Genomic DNA, 8,511 nt, shown 5'->3' on the forward strand with positions numbered 1-8,511 from the left:
ATCCAGAGCCTAACAAATATCCTGGCATGTAGATGGTACTCAATATAAACTGATCAAATTGTGAATGAACAAGAGGAGAATGAAGGAAAAAAATGTTGAGGTTTACATTATACTTGTTTTTCTAGTTATACTTTGAGACACTGATAGTCTTGAATTTGCCATTTTGAAAGGATCTCAATGATCAGAAATTATTTTTTCTCTTTTTACCACTTTGAGAAAATGATGTGAATTTAAGAACCAAGTTGACTTCAAAGAAAGTTTAGGCAAGCTAAAAAGGATTGAAGAATGCTCTTTTCATGGCTAGGACAGCCATGACTCATGATCCCAAGAAACATCTATAGCATATAACAACTCCAAAGCATTGGATGCTGATAAACTGACCAATGTGTTCGTTCCTCGTCCATCTACCAGTCCCCACAAGCCTGAGAGAATGTCTCCCCCTCATCATTTTCTAAGGAACAGACCTAAGTATGCTCTGACAGGAAATGAAGCAAAGATCTGCATGCAACAGTTCATTAAGACTGGTGGCAAGGTCCAAGCTGATATAACCTACCCTGCTGGTTTAGGAGATTTCATCAGCCCTAACAAGACCAGAGAGCATTTCCATCTCTCTATGACACCAAGGGTCACTTTGCTGTTCGTTGTACACCTAAGGAAGCTAGGTACAAGTCGTACAAAGTGAGAAAGATCTTTGTGGGCACAAAAGGAATCCCTCATCTGGTAACTCATGATGCTCATACCACCTGCTACCCTGATCTCCTCATCAAGGTGAATGACACCATTCAGATTGATTTGGAGACTAACAAGATTACCCATTTCATCAAGTTTAACACTGGTAACCTGTATATGGTGACCAGAGGTGCTAACCTGGGAAGAACTGGTGTGATCACCAACAGAAAGAGACCTCCTGGTTCTTTTGATATGGTTCATGTGAAAGATGCCAAAGGCAACAGCTTTGCCTCCTGGCTCGCCAACATTTTTGTTATTGGTAAAGGCAACAAACCACAGATTATCTCTTCCCCAAGGAAAAGGGATCCACCTCACCACTGCTGAAGAGAGAGAAATAAGAGACTGGCAGCCAAATAGGGTGAAATCAGCTCTAGGTTATGTGATTGAAAAGGTCTTTGTACTTAACTGAAGATTATATGGCATTATTATTATTATTATTATTATTTTTGCTGTACACGGGCCTCTCACCGTTGTGGTCTCTCCCGTTGCGGAGCACAGGCTCTGGACGCGCAGGCCCAGTGGCCATGGCTCACGGGCCCAGCTGCTCCATGGCATGTGGGATCTTCCCAAACCGGGGCACGAACCCGTGTCCCCTGCATCGACAGGCGGACTCTCAACCACTGCGCCACCAGGGAAGCCCTATATGGCATGATTAAAAAACAAAAATAAGAATGGCACAAACCATTTAAGAACTTAATTATTAATACAATCATCATTCAAATGATTTTGTGACTCTTTGCACTGTGTACATTATATTGACCAACCCCGAGCATCTAAAATAAAAATGTCAACTTTACTTTGTGATGAATAAATTGCCTTTAGTTATTCCATAGATAGTGGAAACTATCAGGATAAAATCATTTTAAATTCACTTGAATATAAAACAATTAACATAAGTGATCTTGTTTAGCATTTTTGGTAAAAAGTATTTTATTAACTTGAACCAGCAATAGGGTTTACAAATCCCCCTCAGAATTGAAACAATCTGCTTGCAGGATCTGTGACTTTTCCACTTGTTTTGTTTCATTCCTGCATATGCATTGACAGTTCAAAAGCCCAGTCTTTAATTCTAGTGGCAATAAATTCAACTCCAGTCCAGAACTTGTACTACCTGACATCTTCCACCCAGTCTCCAAGGGATAAAAGCAGTGTTTGAAATCAGCCTTCTATGTAAAAAAAAAAAAAATCTACAGTGTGATATGAAATGCTAGAATGCTACAGTGTGATACAAAATGCTAGAATTTCTAGCCCCCAAAATACATCCCTCCCCACCTCCTGCCCTTACCAGTCAATATCTGAAACTACTTTACCAAACAGAAACACACGGTATGAGGGAATAGTCTTAAGATGTCAAAGAGATTATTCACTGATTTAAATTCACACTGCCTATTATGTTTCCCTTTTTGCCTTATTTGCCAGGAGGCTCAGAGCCAAATTTATTATTCAGTTGTAGTAAAACTTTTCTATTTCCTGCTTCTGTTAGAAGTCCCATCCCATTTTCTATATTTTATGGATTAATGTACCCTCAAAAAATCATATGTTGAAGCCCTAATCCCCCAGTGTGGCTAAATTTGGAAATAAGGGCTTCTAAGGAAGTAATTAAGGGTAAATGAGATCATAAGGGTGGGGCCCTGATCCTACAGGAGTAGTATCTTTACAAGAAGAGACACTAGAGAGCTGGCTACTCTCCTCTCTCCCTCCCTGCATACACACCAAGGACATGTGAGGACACTGCAAGAACACAGCCAGGAAGAGAGCTCTCACCAAAAACCAAATAAGCTAGGACCTTGATCTTGGACTTCTAGCCTCCAGAACTATGAGAAAATTTCTGTTGGTTAAGCCACCCACTCTACAGTTATGCCCAAGCTGACTATTACATACACGATACATGTCTTCTCTTGTTATCTCTTTATTGCTTACCTGGCACCCACTCTCATCTCTGGTCACCATAAACTCTGCTATGCTGCATCTCCTGTCACCCACTTACCAGTTACGAAAACTTTGAAAAAATATTTCATAAACTGAATGAAATTAAGAAAGATAATAACTCAGCACAATAATTTGGAGTCTACCCTCAAACTATACTTGCAACCTTAAAATTAACCTTGTTTATTGCTTTCCTAAGAGTGACCTCTATAATTTTATAAAAAGCAATGATGACTTTTTTTTTATTATACTTTAGTGTCCAGTTTTATAAGTGATGTTTCTGTAAAACTGGCAAAATTAACAAGCATGATACTGTGGCTTAATTTCATGGGATGATGTGTCCTTATTGAACACAGAAACCACCTTACTCCTACCCCATTTTCTTTTCATGTTTTTCCATTTTATCTAATGTTTAATGTGATCCACAACCCTGCCCCACCCCTCCATTCTCAGGCCTCTCCCTCCCAACACACACTGTCAGCAAATGATCTCAGTATTGCCTATTTCTTTGATATCATTCAGCTTAACTTGTGAAAACTGTCTTCTTCTCATAAGACATACGCCAGATAGCCAGACTGTAAGCATTATAAACTACAAGCTCTTCTAAAGGAAGTACAGAGGTTTAGAGCTACAACAGGCTAGTAGTGTTTGATTAATAGTTTTTGTGTCAAGAAAAACAAAAATCATTAAGATAATGTTTCCACTATAGCTCACATGCTTAAAACTTTCTTTAAAAATTCTGCTTGTAGGGGCTTCCCTGGTGGCGCAGTAGTTAAGAATCCACCTAACAATGCAGGGGACACAGGTTCGAGCCCTGGTCTGGGAAGATCCCACCTGCTGCGGAGCAACTAAGCCCGTGAGCCACAACTACTGAGCCTGAGCTCTAGAGCCTGTGAGCCACAACTACTGAGCCCGCATGCCACAACTACTGAAGCCCACACGCCTAGAGCCCATCCTCCGCAATGAGAAGCGACCGCAATGAGAAGCCCACACACTGCAACAAAGAGTAGCCCCCGCTCACCACAACCAGAGAAAAGCTCACGCGGCAACGAAGACCCAATGCCGCAAAAAATAAATAAATAAATAAAAATAAAGTTCCCTTTAAAAAAAAAAAGAAAAAACGGCCACTCTCCTACACCACTCACAGCATAGCATTTCTTGAGAACAATTTAGCATTATTTATTTAAAAAAAAAATTCTCCTTGTAAGTTAAAATGTTCTGTATTTGCATTGAATGAAAAATTGTATTACTGGAATATTTGAGAAAAATCCATTGAGACATTTTTTTCCTTAGGTGTGGAAGCAAAGAAATAATATTAATTTTTTCAAAATTCAGTTATTTTTACAAAAACAACTGAAAAGTTGTTGAACTTTGTTGATTCCCGTGTGGATAGACTTCAGTGTGAGGTAATTTTCGTGAAACACAGGAAAAGTAATAAACTAAAGTTGAATGTGATTTGAAAATACTTTATGAGCAACTAAAAAAAAATTCTTAAAGCTCTCTTGGATAAGCTTGTCAAGATTAGCCTCTTGGTATTTAGAAATTGAATAAAGTTAAATGACTCAAGATGTAATAGTGCCCAAATAGAGAATGATTATTTCCACTTAGCTGTGAAGCATGGATACAAGTGTTCCTCTATACAGGGTATTAGAAAAGACCATTGGTCAGGAAAGTGAGCACCAGATATCACTTCTTTAAGAATTAAAGTACTTAGTGTTTTCTAGAAATGTCCCAGAGGAGCTTACCAGGCCTGACATTCACAGTCATCGACTCTCCCATACAGATCTTTTTAGTTTTCTACCCGACAGTCCTATCACAGAACCTAATCTCCAGAGAAACTGAACCCCTCCCTGACAGCACTATCTAATGTCTTCTACCCAATTTATGCCCAATATCACCTTGCTCTTTTCTTCATAATACTTATCACTGTCTGAAGGTATCTGATTTATTTGTTTACCATCTGTTCCTTGTCTCTCAGAATGAAAGTCTCATGAGAACAAAGATTTTTCCTTGTTTAGTGCTGACTATCCAGGGTCTAGGACAGTGTTTGTCACATAGTAGGTACTCTATAAATATTTATGGAATGAATGGATGCAATTTTTATTTCCCATAAACATCTGAACTTCACTGCTTCTGTGTCTTGGCATATAAATTTTCCTCCATCTAGAACGCCTGTACTCTCCTTCCACTCTACATCTTCACGGTCCAATTAAAATTTTATAGCATCTAGGCCTGTGTGGGAATTAACAATGTGCAAGCTTCAGCTCCCTTCAAAGAGTGGAGGATATTTAAGGGATCAGCCTGTGACGTGTTCTTTTCACACACACAGACACACAAGTGCACAGGCACACACATACATACACACAAACTAGCACAGTATCACTCAGTAAGCATTTATTACATTAATTAATGAGACTAGTGTACCATTCAAGTTCTAAATGTGATTTCATCTTAGCTAGAAATATAACAAGAAAAGTGGACCCATCATTTGGTTAGTGCTGTGGCATGGCAGGAGAAATATATCAATTACTTTTGTTCAGTTCACACAGAAACAGCAAGGGTGGCAAAATTCTGATGTAAATTCAGATCATTAGTTAATAAACTTTTGCTCAGTTGTTCCCTGCCAGGCTCCTGGGACATATCCAGGACTCCCTACGGCATTCCATGAGTGTTTGGAAAGAGAGAAGGAAAGAAGAAAAAACAGAATCTTCCCAAATCTACATAAATCTTCAGGGGCCTCCTGTCCATGGGTTTATGTCAGGGTGACCTCTGTTTTGCCCTGCTTGGAGAATCCACCTTGAATGGGTCAGTCGTGGTTTATGAAGGCAGAAAGAGAAATGCATTTGCTCATCTCTTGGACTGAAGGATCTTAGTACCAGGTCAGTCATTCTAGTCCCACTTATTTTTCCAACCACCAAATTCTCTTTTCTCATCCCTATCCCTCCATGCACTCAGTGTCTAACAGCCTATTGAGTAATAAGTTCTTTCAACTACACTCTAAGAATTCTCATGACTTGTAATAACAGCGAGTCCTCTGACTATAAAAAGGTCGATGTTTAATCTCGTCTTTTTCTCTGTGTTACTTCTATGCTCATTCTTTGCCTTATAACACAAAAGCATGACCTTTTTATTTCAAGTTGCTATGTAAGATCTGTGGCTGGGTCTAGAGGTGAATGTAATCTGCAGATGATAGCATGGTTGGTGCATTTATTTTGTTTTTTTTTTGACAAGTGTGAATGGTGAGTTACAAACTCGCCAATGATTCCCAAGGTTCATTTTGTGATACCTATGTTGTAATACCCCAAAAGGTATCTAAAAACTCTTAAAACTAAATTAATTTGGATTTACCTTTAAATTTCTGAAATAAATATGGAACGATAGCATTCCTTGACACAAAACATAACAAAAGTTGCTGTATCTCCCAACAGATTAGGAACTGTTTATTGTTCTCAGAGACAGACTCAGTCCATTTCATGAATATTGTTCGGTTACTTAGCACCGAGTTTAAATGTTTTCTGATGATAATAAATGAATTTGTGTTTGTTGCATTCAAAGTCATTGTATTTTAAAATATTCACTCTCCTTTAAGCCCTTGGTTAGAAAGCTGATGCGTGGAAAGGTTACAGAGGCAACTGTTAGGAGCTGCGTCCTTACCTCCAGGCTTCAGGCTGCCTTGCAAACATTAAACAGTACAAGAGTTACCTTGTAGTCAAGGAAGAGAGAGCCATATCCAGTGACACTAATCCCTTCTACTGATGATGGTTAAGAGTGAGACATGACTATGGCCTGCTCACAAGACTGTCTTTAAAAATGGTTTAAAACAGGGGTTCCGCGGCCTGTTAGGAACCGGGCGCACAGCAGGAGGCGAGCGGCCGATAAATTTCATCTGTGGCTCCTCACCGCTCCCCATTGCTCACATTACCCCTCACACCCCGCTGTTCGTGGAAAAATTGTCTTTCTCGAAACTGGCCCTGGTGCCAAAAACGTTGGGGACCGCTGGTTTAAAACATCATATACAAATTGGAACATGAATTAGAAGAAGAGATAGGGAAAGGTTATTTGCACAGCCTGAGCCAACTGCACGTACACAGAGCTGGAAAATATTTTGCTTAGTACCAGTGCACTCAACACAAATAACATTTAGTACTTATTCATGATATTTAGAACTTATTACGTACTATTTATTTAGTACTTAGTATCTGCCAGGAATTGTTCAAAGTCATTTAACATATTAATCCTTTAAACCTCCCAGGAGATAGTAGAAGGTAGCTACTTTTATTGTTTTCAACATTTTACAAATGAAGAAACAGACACAAAGAGAATAAGCAACTTGCCCCAATGCACAGGGTTGCATTGCTGCAGACAACCTCAAAGAGGCAGCAGACTAATCTAGATCAGTACAGACTAATGTTACCAAAAAGGGTACAATACCTTCATCATCACTAGAGGAAGACATTCCACAGTTACCAAAATAAGAAGCCATGTAAAACCATGCAGAAAAAAATCATGCATTTGTTATGGACAAATCAAATTACCAAGAAACTTGGTAAATACTATAATGACGGATTTTCCTCAATTATATTTAAGAGGGAGTTAGATATAACCTTCTTAGCATGTCAGCTGCAAACAGGTATGCAAGAAAGAAAATGAACAAATATCAAGTAACACCATCAGGCATCACTGAACAAATGTCACAATGATCATGAAGGTACTAGAGGTGTTTTGAAGAATCTTCAATTATTCCTTCAAGTCATTCATCTCTTAAGAATAATGGACTACCTCCAAGTCCAGCACAAAACCTCCTTCAGAAAATGTGAGAGGCTATAGCTACATAGCGATAGCTATATCAGCTACTTAGCTGTAATGGCTATAGCTACGTAGCTATAGCTATATCAGTTACTTAGCTATAATGTAGGTCAGAGTTCCGTTCCGGGTTAATTGCTTTCTTCGTTTTTGTACGCGAGTTAAGGAAAATGAATGAAAGGAAACACTTGCCTTATGAGATACAGGTTTGATGTTATACTCAATGAAATGATCACAGGAAAGGCACCATTTCTAATCTATTCAATTTCTTAGCAGATCACTTGGACAAGTGTATAGCCTTAACTAAAAATCCTGTTTGGCACATAAGAACTACAAATCTTTCATTAATACTGATTAATTTTTTAAAAGGAAAATACAAAAGTAAAAATTGAAGTAAACCTGCAAATGAAAAAATAAATGATATAAACATTTAATCATCTAGAAGCAATATTAAGACACTTGGAGATATGCAGAACATTTAACCATAATTTCAAATAACTCCTTTGTCCATGGCCCATGAGTTGCTAATAAATATTACATTTAATGCCTAACGACAGATAAATGGATAAAGAAGATGTGGTATATATATACAATGAAATATTACTCAGCCATAAAAAAGAATGAAATAATACCATCTGCAACAGCATGGGTAGACCTAGAGATTATCATACTAAGTGAAGTTAAGTCAGAAAGAGAAAAACAAATACTGTATAATATCACTTATATGTGGAATCTAAAATATAACACAAATGAACATATCTACAAAACAGAAACGGACTCACAGATACAGAGAACAGATTTGTGGTTGCCAAGGGGGAGGAGAGATGGGGGAGGGAAAGATTGGGAGTTTGGGATTAGCAGGTGCAAACTATTATATATATAATGGATAAGCAACATGTCCTACTGTATAGCACAGGGAACTATATTCAATAGCCTGTGATAAACCATAATGGAAAAGAATATATATATATGTATAACTAAGTCACTTTGCTACATAGCAGAAATTAACACAACATTGTAAATCAACTATACTTCAATAAATTCTTTTAATTA

The 8,511-nt window shown here is 38.1% G+C and overlaps 1 pseudogene across 1 annotated transcript; it reads left to right on the forward strand.

The window, feature by feature from the left end:
• Positions 1-311: 311 nt before the first annotated feature.
• LOC307191225 (small ribosomal subunit protein eS4-like) lies at positions 312-1,086 on the forward strand (annotated as a pseudogene). Its single transcript has one exon. The product of its transcript is annotated as a small ribosomal subunit protein eS4-like (transcript).
• The last annotated feature ends 7,425 nt before the right edge of the window (positions 1,087-8,511 follow it).

This window comes from Stenella coeruleoalba (assembly GCF_951394435.1).
Source record: "Stenella coeruleoalba genome assembly, chromosome: 1".
Classification (NCBI taxonomy): Eukaryota; Metazoa; Chordata; class Mammalia; order Artiodactyla; family Delphinidae; genus Stenella; species Stenella coeruleoalba.